The following is a 12,480-nucleotide window of genomic DNA, read 5'->3' on the forward strand; positions in this document are numbered from 1 at the left end:
TCTGGATGGAGAAGAAAGAAAGAATCCTGGAGGCATCTGAGTGCCTGGTTGTGGTCATCCCTGAGACTACCATTCCAATCCTTTGCTTGTGTGAGCCAATGAGTGAATGCAAGTTGGGTTTCTGCTATTTGCAAAGAAAGAATCTTCTCAAGCAATGTTGACTGCCTTCTTCATGTCTCTTCCTCCAGTTGCTGACTCAGGGCTTGGCATTCAAAAGGGGCCCCATAAACTTAGCTATGGATATCGTGTTTGTTGTCATGTGAAATCAAAGACTGAGGCAGGAGCGAACACATGTCATTATGACAGGTGTGTGAAGGTCATGCCTTAGAGCTACACAATCTGAGCATCTATTTGGGTCTAAGTTTGTTCTGTTGGTATTTGATCAACTGTCCTGAAGAAATGCTGATTACTTACTTACTTATTGTCTAACTAAGAATAATTAGCTTTTCTAGACTATAGTTCTGAAAGACCAAATGAGAAAGACTGCATGCAGACACATAAAATGACAGGCGATGTGGCGGCCCAGTTGGTTTTCCATTTGCATGGTGGGAGAGAAGACGGCTGAGATGGACACTTTTTGCCAGCTGTGAGGCTCTGGGAAAGCAACTTCAATTTTCTGGGCCTTGCTTTCCCCGTGTGCCAAACAGAGGGACTTGCCTCACATCCCTCACGGGACTATTGAGAGGATAAAATGAGAAAACACATATGGTGGCATTTTGTTGTTGTCAAATCCTTTCCAGGGGAACCATGTCAGGCCCTTTTGTAAACACAGAGGTCACTGTTGGGCTGACCAGTCTGCTCTGATAAACACATGGCCTACGGCAGGGTCACAGCTTCAAGAGCGAGGAGCTGAGGTGAGCCATCCCACGTCCAACATCCACTTTATCTCTTTCCTCTCTCTTTGTTTGTCAAACAAAGCTTCTAGACACTTTCCACTCTGCCCCAGCTCAGAAAGCCTCTCAGCACAGCCTTTGGCTATGAAAATGGACCCTGAGTCTCCTGCTGACCAGTTCCATCCCTCGGAACATGCCCCTAGGTATCTGTCTTCGCTAATGAGTTGGGCTGAACCTCAGTGAAACCTGACAGACTGTTTCCTCACAGATTTCCCACAGCTTACGCACTGTCCAAGGTGCCTCTGTAGAACACAGCCAGCTTGGTCTAAGACCTGGTGATGACAGCTGGCCAGATGGTGTGGGCCAGCACGGGCCAGCTGCCCGGAAGCCCCATGCTTCCTTCTTGCTGATCTCTGCATAAGTAGCTCCCAGCAGCTTCCCAGCCAGCTTGACTGGAAAGGGATGTCTCCCACACCTCTTACATGACCTCCCTCCGTTAGAAGGCAATGGTAGGAAGACAGAGGCTCTGAAGAGCTGGGTTCAAATCCTAGACCTGCCACCACTGGGAGAACTTTACACAGGCTATAAAATGGAGATAATAAAGCTCATATTACATTGAAAGAAGGACCAACAGTAACATAGGTGTTCAGTAACTGATGTTTCTTTTTTCCATCCCTCAATTATAAAATAGTCCCCATCATTGGGAGATCTTCTATCTCTTGTAGAAACGTGCAGGCAAACCTGAAACCATGAGTAAAAATAACTCAAAAATAAACTTTTTTGGGGGGGGGGTGAGAATCCATCTCTTTATCTCCCTGGCCTACTGAGACCAAATTCTACGTTCTGTATTCCTCTGGCAATAAGGGAAGAGACGGTCTGAGCTATGCTCCTTCCAGGCATGGGGTGGGTGTTGGTGGCGGGGGGGGGGGGGTGGCGGGAATAGGGCTCACTTTGCCAGCCTTGCTCAGGAGGAAGACAGACTGTCCCCCCGCTGCTGTTGGTGGGAGGGAGATCTAAGCTAGGTACAGCTCGACAAAGCCCTGGGGGCTGGCAGTGTGTGACAACAACAAAAATGATTCCCATCTGCAGAGGCTGCTTACATTTTTCAGAGCACTTTCTCTTCTTTTATCTGTTTTCCCCCTACAATATCCATGTGAGATGGGCATTATCATTCCCATCTGACAGATGAGGAAATGAAGCAGAGAGCAGAGTATCACAAGTGGCTCTTAGGAATCAGAGCTATGCTCACATCCTGACTCAGCTCTGTGACCTTGAACTAGCTGCTGACCCTCTGGGCCCCAACGGCTTGTCTATGATACAGATCTGAAAGCTTCCATCTCATAGGGCTGTTGGGAGGTTTATGAGGGTTTGTCACATGATAGAAAGAACAGAGGCTCTGGAGACTTGTATGCAAATATAGAAACCCTGGACCTTAGCTCCACGAGTGTACCCCCACATCACAGATTAGCAAAGATTTGGCCCCAAGACCCAGGTGTCCCAATTCCAGAGTCTGAGATCTTCCAGAACTTTGCTTAGGATGCTTTTCCTCTGAGGCTCTTGAACTGAGTCTGTCCTGAGAGGCCCCAGGTGCGCCCCCCCCCACCACCCACCCCCCTGACCTGGGCCAGCCAAGGCTCTGTGGAGGGGGAAGGATCAAGCAGAAAAACCATATAACCTGTCAGGATCAGATGCCACATCTGGGGGGCCGGCACTGACACAGAGGCCAGAGATCTGCATCCCCGGCCAGGCTTGGTCTAAGCCTCAGGTTCTCCATCTGGGAAAAGGATGTGACTTTCTTCTGCCTTGACCTTTTCAACCCCACTTAGACCATCGCCACGGCTTCCCGGCCAGGCTCCCCGCCGCTCAGAGGCCTGGCCGCTGTGTCTGTTTTCCTCCACTTCCCTGCCCTTCAGCTGGGTCCCTGACCCAAGCTTTCCCCCTGGAATGTGGAGCTTTAAGGATACCGTGGCTGCCTGAAACAAGGCTAGGTAAACTCGGGAGTGCCGATGCAGGTTTTTTCGCGTGCAAGACCAAGCAATGAGATAGTCTGCAGAATGGGAGAGGAACAAGGTGAGATAGGGAGAAGCCCGTGAGGACCCATGGGGTTCCAAGGGAAAAGAGAGGAAGACACTGGCAATATCCCAGTCCCCCAGAAGGCCCTTTGCCCCAACTTGAGTTCGGCAAGTTTCCTGTATCTACTATGCATTCGACTTTTTTTTTTCCTTAATGTAAGCTGGCTTTGGTGGGTTCCTGTTTCTTACAACCAAAAGAGACTGACAAGGATAATATACATGTGCTCCTCCTACCCTGCCCTTAAAGGGCTACATCACTGATGAAATGATAGTCATCTGTTGTTCCTCGGGGTGCCCCGATGTCACAGCACCCAGGCCAGACCCTGGACTTCAGAGGCCATTGCTGAACGCCAGCCGCTGACAACAAATAATCAGGCCAGGGCAGCTCCTGGTCAGTCGGCCACTGCTTTGTTGTGCAAGAAGATGACCAATCTCCAGCTTTCCCTTGGACATTTTCAAGTGGGAGGCAGTACAGAGCGGAGATTAAAAGCATGGGTTCTGGAGTCAGACAGCCCCGTTTGGCATCACGATTCCAACCACCTGCTGCCTGTGTGACCTTGAACAAGTGACCCTATCTCTTTGTGCCTCCGCTTACGCATCTATAAGATGGAGGACAGTCATGGTCCTTAGCTCATAAGGTCATTGTAAAGATCGAGGCTTGTAGTATAAGAAAGAAATCCTCAGTACATGTCCCCTGTGATTTTCAAGTCCTAAGGGGGAGAGCTATGGAAAGTGGGGCCATGAATGGGTTGTGGTTTCATCTTCTCCACTTTGGTTTTATGAGGGACGTGGAGGGATGCTGATAACTTATTGCAGAGAAAACTAAGACCTCCGAGAGGAGCAGGCTGAAAAAGAGACACTCAAAGGGACTGACTGGCTAAGGAGGGAAGCAGCTTCCCAAGTTCAAGGAAGGGTCTCAGAGCTCTCCCTTGGGGAAGCCCTGGGTGATGAAGGGAAAGGAAATGCTGTCCTCAGACAGGAAAAGTAGGATGGTGGGGCCAGATGAAGAGTGAAACCCCCCACTTCTGGAGTAGGAAGGCAGGCACAGGTACACAAGCAACATTAGGGAGCCGTGAGGGCTTGAGAGAACACAATAAAACCACTTGGAAATTCGGGAAGAACGGCCACGCAGGAGAGTTGGAATGAAGCTCGTGGAAATCTTGATCGTAAAGATTTTTGTGAATTTGGATACCGCTCTCAGAAAACCTTTTGATGAAAAAAAAAAAAACCCCACCTCCGTGAGGATGAATGAAATCCCAGCAGCACATCAAGAGACTCCTTCCAGCTCATCAATACAAAGTTACTATAAATGGATCTGTGCACAGAGAGCTGTTGCAAATACATGACAGGCCAATGACATGTTACTGATTTAGGACTGCAGACTCTCAGAGCTGGTGGCTGGGGTACAAAGCCTGGCCCTGCCACTAATCAGCTGGATGAACTTGAGTCAGCGTCTCTACTTCTCTGTGCCACAGCTCCCCTGTCTACAGAATGGGGGGTGATGAGTGTGTAGTCCTTAGAATTAGGGGAAGGAAAAATGGGTTAGCAGGCACACAATGCCTATAACGTAGCCATAATAAGGACTCAATAAACATCAACCACCATCTCTCCCTGTGGTTTTTCTTCCTCTATGCGATACATGGATATGCACATGCACACCACACACACACACACACACACACACACACACTCAACAAACTCCAATGCAAACAACCAACACAGCAATCAAGATCTCTCTCAGGTGCAGAGGGATGGCTGAGGGCACGGGCAAAAGTTCTGAGAACCCCAGCAGCCAAGGGAAGGACTTGGCATCAGGTTCCAGTCCCATCACACTGTATGCCACATCTCTCTCACCCCCAAATCCTGTCTTCAGGTGGAAACCTGCAATGGGTTGAGATGCCCTCTTTCCCCAGCTATCACTCTGGGGCCACTCCACACTGCAGACCTCAAGGGCACTGGCCCTCTGCTCTGCTGCTATTCCTTCCCTGCCCCCTCCACTCTCCAGGAGGGGAAGCCCATGAGCAGTGGCTCAGTTAATCACACTCTCTGGTTTAAGAAACACCCTGCCTGTAGCCCACTGAGCTCATGGAAAGGGAGATCAGAAGTTCCCTTGCCATGTGACGAGGACACAGGCTTCCAGTGGGACGGAGTTCGCCAGAAGCAGCAGCCCCAGCCATGCAAGAGGACCGTTCCAGCCTTCCCACGTTTGGTGAAACCCTTTCCTTCTGAGGTTTTCCTTCCCTTCCTTTTTTTCTTTTTTTTTAAACTTCTCTCTGTCCATACTGTCCCCTCTCCCTCCCTCAATCCCTATCTCATTACACAACTGCATGGGCTAAAAATACTTCTGGCAGCCGTGATCAAACCCAAACTGAGCAAGATGCAGATTTAATGAGGCTTCCATGGAAACAAGTTTCCTTTTGCCAGGCAGAAGAATGTGTCTGCGCCAGGGAAAGGGGGTGGGCAGGGAAGCTTGTTGGGAGGAGACTGAGAGGTTGGTTAGATGGGACCATGGAGGGGGGTCAGGGAAGCTTCTTGGGCCCAGCAGCCTTTTCTGGAAGGGGGTCAGCCCACAGCTGGGGACTGCACCCACTGGAGCTGGCCAGCTGTCCGGCCAGCAGCACTGAAGGAGCCACACTGTGGGGGCTCAGCAAAGGGAACCTCAGCTTCTTCTGGGAAGGAGATAAATATTTATCATGGGAGTCCCTTAAGCAGTCAGACACTTGGCAGCCGAAAAAAAAAAATAAATTAAGGCATAAAAATAAAAGCTGCTGACTCTAGGGTTCCTGGTGGTGCTCTGATTATAACCAAGAAAATACGAGGGAGAAAACCGGAGAAGGGTCAGATGTGAAGACAGTTTCTTCCCTGCACACGTCCTTCTCCCAAGAGGAGGCCTGTCCCTCCAACCTACAGTTCTCTGTGCTGCTGGAAGCATGAAAGTATCTGAAAGGGAAAGTTCAGTGCTTCCGGGATTGAGTCCAGCTGCCCGGTGGTGACATGACCCTGTCTCCATCTCACCAGGGCAGGGGTAGCACCTACTATCATCCCGCCACCTCGTCCAGGCCCTTACCATTTTCGCCTGTCTTCTGGGGGCAACACTGAGTTTTCACACGCTGAGAAGCAGGGTGTGCGCTGATGAAAAGGAAGGGTCAGCAAACGAGGGCTGGCGCCCCAACCTGGGCCAAATTTGGCCCATGACCTGCTTTTGTGTGCCTTGTGATTTTAGAATCGCTTTTACTTTTTTTTAAAGGATTGGAATAGAAAGAAAGCATACCTGACAGAGGCCAGATCATCCCTGCAAAGACTCAGATATCTACCGTCTACACTTTACGGACACAGTTTGCCAATCCGTGGTTAAGAGAGAAGACTAGGGAATCAGACAGACAGATTTAGGTTCAAATCCCAGCTCCTCTCTCTATGGGCTGGCTCGGTGAATTCATGGATTTTGTCTCTTTACCTCTCAGTTTTCCCAGTTGTAAAACAGGCCACAAGTACCTGCCTTATAGAGAATGAAAGTACCAGCCTAGCACAATGTCGGTTGCATAAATGTTCATAGTGCCCCCTTGGTTTGCACTAAGTATCAGAAATGTAGCCTCATGATTGCTTCAGGAATTAGAATTCCCAGAGTTCTAAGGTGTTTCACATACGCAGGGATCCTGGGCCGCAAGGAATTTGACAAAGGCTTTGCTGATGTGCATTTACAGCCAGAATTTGCTGCTCACGCAATCGCTACCTTACAGGCTATGCTCTAAGTCCAGTCCCACTGAGCCCAAGACCTACTAAAGCCACTGTCATCATGTTAAGAACCATGTGCTGACCTACCTTTGGTCTTTGGAATTACAGGAGAAAAGTGGGAAAGAACATGCAGCGGGAAATCAGAGAATCTTTACTAGTGTGAGACTTCTTGGGTCTCCCTTTTTCTCCTCTTCATGTTTTATAAGAGACTGAATGGGTAAATGAGTTCAAAACCCCAAAAGAAACACTAGCACTGAATTTGCTCATCCCCTGGAATAAATAACAAAGCTGCTGAGCCAAGTGGTGCTGAGAAGGTAGAGCTGAGAAGGTCAAGGTTAAACCTAGATCCACCATTCAGCTTTGTGCGGTCAGAAATTCAGATGGTGTTCCCAGCCAACTGTCCTGTGAACAGCCATGCTGGGAAGAGAAAGAAGCTAGATGGAGGGCGTAGAGCTCAACACAGTCACTTCTACCCAGGACGACAACACACAAATGACAGCAGCCTTTCTAGATCGATGGGTGGCTTTTGGCACAGTCTTTATTCGCTTTTTTTAAGAGGCATTAAAATGTTTGAAATACGTATTTGTAACAAAAAGGCCCAAACAACTTTAAACTGTAACCAGATGACAAAGAGCCCAACAAGGCCAAGAATGGACATAGAGAAACTGCTCAGTGTGGGAATGGACGGGAGCAAAATCACTGTAAATCTACGTAGAGCATCCTTTGTCCTCATTGATGTCTCTAAAGGGCCTAAAAAGCCAACATCATTCCAATTTGCAAAATGAAAAACCTATTTCAAAAAAATGTATGTTGCGTACACATTTTCCCCAGATGGTCAGAAAGAACCCAAGAAGAATGGGGGACCAAGGGGTCTTATGAAAGAATTCCTGATTAGATGCCAAGAGACTGTTTTAGTCAGATTTCCACCTCTGACAGTATGAGCTTAGCATATTACCTGGATCTTTCACATCTCAAAATCTTTATCTGGTAACAGTCACAAACCTTCCTTCTTGGGTTTTATGAGGCTCGGAGGAGTCATGCAGGAACACCCTCCTTGAAAATTTTTTAAAAAGACTAAATGAATGTAAGGTATTATATATAAATATAATTTATCAATAACACAATGAGTAGAAGATCTCAAGGACAGAGGTGGGATTCACTTACTCAACAAGTATATATTATGTACCTACTGGGTGCCAGGCACTAATAAATACTAGGGATGTAGAGTAAATAAAAGAGACAAGATCTCTGTGCATTATAGAGGCACACACAGACATCAAACAAATAACCACATAATTACAACCTTAATAAGTGCTTTGAAGAAAAAACAGAGGGTAACACAAGAAGATGTTATAAGGGACGTAACCTAGACTGGCTGCATCAGAAACAACCATCCTCAGGAAATGATATTTCTTAGATGAAATCTGAGGTCAAATTGCCATGATTGAGGCAAGGAGATGGTAGAGCATTTCTTAAAAATTTTTATTTATTGGGGCACCTGGGTGGCTCCGTCGTTGGGCGTCCACCTTTGGCTCAGGTCATGAACCCAGGGTCCTAGGATCGATTTCCACATCGGGCTCCCTGCTCGGGGGGTGGGAGGGAAACTTCTCCGCCATCTCCCACTCCCCCTGCTTGTGTTCCCTCTCTCATTGTGTGTCTCTCTGTCAAATAAATAAATAAAACCTTAAAAAAAGAGATTTATTTATTTATTTTAGGAGGATCAGGGGAGGGGCAGGCACAGGGAGAGCAAGAGAAAGAATCCCAAGAAGACTCTCCAGCAAGTCTGGAGTCCAATGCAGGGCTCAATTTCATGACCCCTGAGATCATCACCTGAGCTGAAATCAACAGTTGCTCAGCCAGCTGAGCCACCCAGGTGTCCTGATGATAGAGCATTGTCAAGGTGGAAAGAACAACATGTGAGAAGTGGCTGGGGTAGAATTTCAAAAGACTAACAAGAGGGTAGTGTATGGAGGAGTGGGGAAGGTGGTTCAATAAGAAACTGAGGAAGTAGGCAGAGTCCAGGTCATGTGGGACCTTGAAGATGATGTCATATGGATTATAACTATATCCTAAGAGCAACAGAAAGCTATTAGTGGGTTTGGAGCAGGAAGCAATAAGATCCAACTTGTATTTAAAACAAGAGTCAAGTTAAACATGTGCCTCTGACCATGACAGAGTAACCTGTACTAGACTTGACTCCCATTGAAAAGCACAATAAAACTTGACAAAATATTTGAAGAACCTGTCTTTACACATTGAATAAAAGTAATAACAGAACTGTGATTGTTGAGAGAAAGAAAATACAAAAATCAAGTGCCACAATCCCACCACAGTCACCCAGTCTTATTTCCTGGAAATACTCTCCTGTTGTGGAGCAAGAAGATGGAGCCCAAATACAGTGGTAGTTTAGCTCAGCTAAGGAGGTAGAGATTAGAGTGCGGGGTTGCTGAGATGGCTGAAATTCTTCAGGGCAAAGTGCCTGGAAAGAGGAAGCTATACAAAGGGGGAGGGCCCAGAAGTCTGCAAGGAGGTTCCTTGCAGGTCCCTGGCTGAGAGTTGGGCTGCACAAAGTGTGCAAGATTCCACAAGGCCCTGAAGAGATGTCCTCCTGCAGGCCTGAGAGCTGAGTAATGAAAACAGGGATCAGACCATGCTGGGAAACACAACTATAGCCCAGACACAGCAGTAAGACCTTACTGAGCATCTCAGGCATTAGGAATAAGTGTGGTAGAAGAAAGAACCATAGTATAGATCAAGAGCCATGCCCTCGGGCTAAATTTAAAACTAAAATAGTACCATCCTAACAAAGAATAAGATCAGCCTTGAGCGGAACAAAAGTTACAGCAACATAGCTACTTTCCAAACAAAACTCAGGACCCTTTAAATGCAGATGGCATTATTGAAACTGTCTACAATATTCCATTTCCATGGAATAAATGTTTATTTACATACATATAATAAATGATTATTAGACATGTGAAGAAAGAGGAAAATGTGACCAATAAAGAAGAAAAAAAAATCCCTGAATAGAAAATAACCCCAAGAGGGGTGCCTAGGTGGCTCAGTGGGTTAAGCATCTGCCTTCGGCTCAGGTCATGATCTCAGGGTCATGGGATCGAGCCCTGCATCAGGCTATCTGCTCAGCAGGGAGCCTGCTTCCCCCTCTCTCTCTGCCTCTCTGCCTACTTGTGGCCTCTGTCTGTCAAATAAATAAATAAAATCTAAAAAAAAAAAAAAAAGAGAGAGAGAGAGAGAAAATAACCCCAAGATAACCCAGATCTTCAAATTACTTGATGAGGACTTGAGAACAGCTATTACAAATATGTTTAAGAAACTAAATAAAAATGAATCATAATGAATGAACATTTGAAGAATCTTAGCAGAGAAATGGAAACTATAAAAAAGAATATAGTAGAAATTCTAGACCTGGATGGCCTTAAAACAGATTAGAAACACCATTAGAAAGGATAAATGAACTTTAAGATAGAGCAAGGTTAACTGTCCAATCTGAAGAACAGAGAGAAAAAAACAAAGGAAGGAAGAAAGGAAGGAAGGAAGAGAAAGAGGAAGGGAGGGAGGGCAGAACTTCAATGACCTATAGGATCAAGCAGTGTAACCGATGTGTATTTGGAGTCCCAGGAAGACAGGATAGAGAATAGGGAAGGAAAAAACCCATAAAATAATGGTTTTCAACAAACATTTAGGCACATAATAGTCAAGGCATTGATAATCACAGATAAAGAAAAAAATCTTCATTGCAGCCAAAGAAAAGTAACATATTATATACAGGAAGCAGAAAATTATGGATAACTTCTTTTCGTAAATAACAGAGGTCAGAAAACAGAGGAACCCAAGAGAAGGGAAAAAAATTGACAACCTGGTTTCGATGGCCAATGAAAATATATTTCAGAAATGAAGGCAAAATAAAGGCATTTTTAAGTTAAATGAAAACAGAATATGTTGCCAGTGGTCCTGCACTAGAAATGCTAATGGAATTTTTTCAGATGGAAAGAAATGACACCAAATGGAAATACATCTACAGATAAGAGTGAAAAACAGTAAAAATGGCAAATACATAGGTAAGAACAAAATGTCGTATATCTTTTCTATGCAGAAAATGTTTACAACTCATACAAGGGTTTAAAGCCAAAGTTACAACACTGTATTGTGGGTTTTATAATGTCTGTAGCTATAATATATATCATAACAATAGCACAAAGGATGGAGGTATATAGAGGAGCAAAGGCTACTGCAAAATTTTTATATTTTAGGTAGAGTAGTGTAATATAAACTCTAAGTTGACTTGATAAGTTAAAGATGCATATTGTTATCCCTGGAGCAACCAATAAAAAATAATGCACAGAATGATAGCTTCAAAGTCAACAGAGGAATTAAAATGGAATGCTTAAAAAATGTTAACTTAAAATAAGGCAATAAATGAGGAACAACACAAAAAAGATGAGAGATAGGACAAATAAAAAAATGGTAGGCTTAAGTCCAATCGTATTAATAAGCATATTAAATAAAAAGGCAGAAATTATCAATAATAAAAAAAATCAAGAGATAATAACGATACACTGTCTAAAGGACAAGCATTTTATTATTTTTAAAAGATTTTATTTATTCACTTGAGAGAGAGAGAGAGCATGCACAAGTGGGGGGAGGGGTAGAGGGAGAGGAAGAAGCAGACTCCCCACTAAGCACAGAGCCAGATGTGGGCTTAATCCCAGAACACTTGGGATCATGATCTGAGCAGAAGGCAGGTGCTTAACTGACTGAGCCACCCTGGCACCCAGAACAAGCACTTTAAACATAAAGACAGAAGTAGTTTGAAAGTAAAATAATGGAAAATATAAACTATGCAAATAATAAGGATAGGAAAGATGAAATGACCATATTAATATCGGGCAAAGATTTTAAGACAAGGAATATTATCAGAGATAAAGAAGGACATTTCACAAATAATAGTCAATTCATCAAGAGATACAATAACCATAAATATATATGTGTCTAATAACAAAATTTCAAATTATATGAAATAAAACTGACAGCATTAAGAAGAGGAATGGCCAAATCCACAATCACAGATGTAGATTTTTGACATCTTTATCTCAGTAATTCATGAAACAAAATTCTGTGAGAATATAGATGATCTATAGATTATCAATCATCCCATTATCATTTCTAGAATTTTACACCCAGTAAATATGGAATACTCTTTCTTTCCAAGTGTGCATGAAATGCTCCCCAAGATAAAACATCCACTAGGCCAGAAACCAATTTTCAATAAACTTCAAAAGGCTGAAACTTTTAGAATATGTACACTGACCAGAGCAGAAATAAATTAGATATCAATAATAATAATATATCTGTGAAAGCTCCCAAAGAGTTGGAAATTAATGGCATGCTTCTAAATAGCCTGTGGGTCAAATAGGATCATAAAGAAAATTAAAATATGTTGAATTTAATGATAATGAAAACACAGTATCAAAATTTGTGAGAGGGAAATTTCCAAGTTTAAATGTACTTTAAAAAAATTTAAATGTATTTATTAGAGAAGATTCAAATCCAATGATGTAAGCTTCCATCTCAAGAAAATAAAGGATGAACAAATTAAACCCAAAGTAAGTAGGAAGGAGAAAATAATAAAGATAAGAACAGAAATCAGTATAATGTAAAACAGGCAAACAATACAGAAATGAAAAAAGCCAAAGCTAGTTCTTTGAAAAGATTAATAAAATTGATAAGACTAGTAAGAATTCTTGAAACTAAATGAGAGGACATCATTATAGATCCTACAGACAATCAAAAGATAATATGGGGATATTTTTAAAAATGTTAAC

At 44.0% G+C, this 12,480-nt stretch overlaps 1 protein-coding gene across 2 annotated transcripts in view; it reads right to left on the bottom strand.

Moving 5' to 3' along the window:
- Window positions 1–12,480, bottom strand: part of SLC8A3 (solute carrier family 8 member A3) — a 135,727-nt gene that overhangs the window by 47,977 nt on the left and 75,270 nt on the right. The gene's annotated exons all lie outside the window — the stretch shown is intronic.

Source organism: Meles meles, chromosome 6 (assembly GCF_922984935.1).
Source record: "Meles meles chromosome 6, mMelMel3.1 paternal haplotype, whole genome shotgun sequence".
In the NCBI taxonomy this organism is placed as follows: domain Eukaryota; kingdom Metazoa; phylum Chordata; class Mammalia; order Carnivora; family Mustelidae; genus Meles; species Meles meles.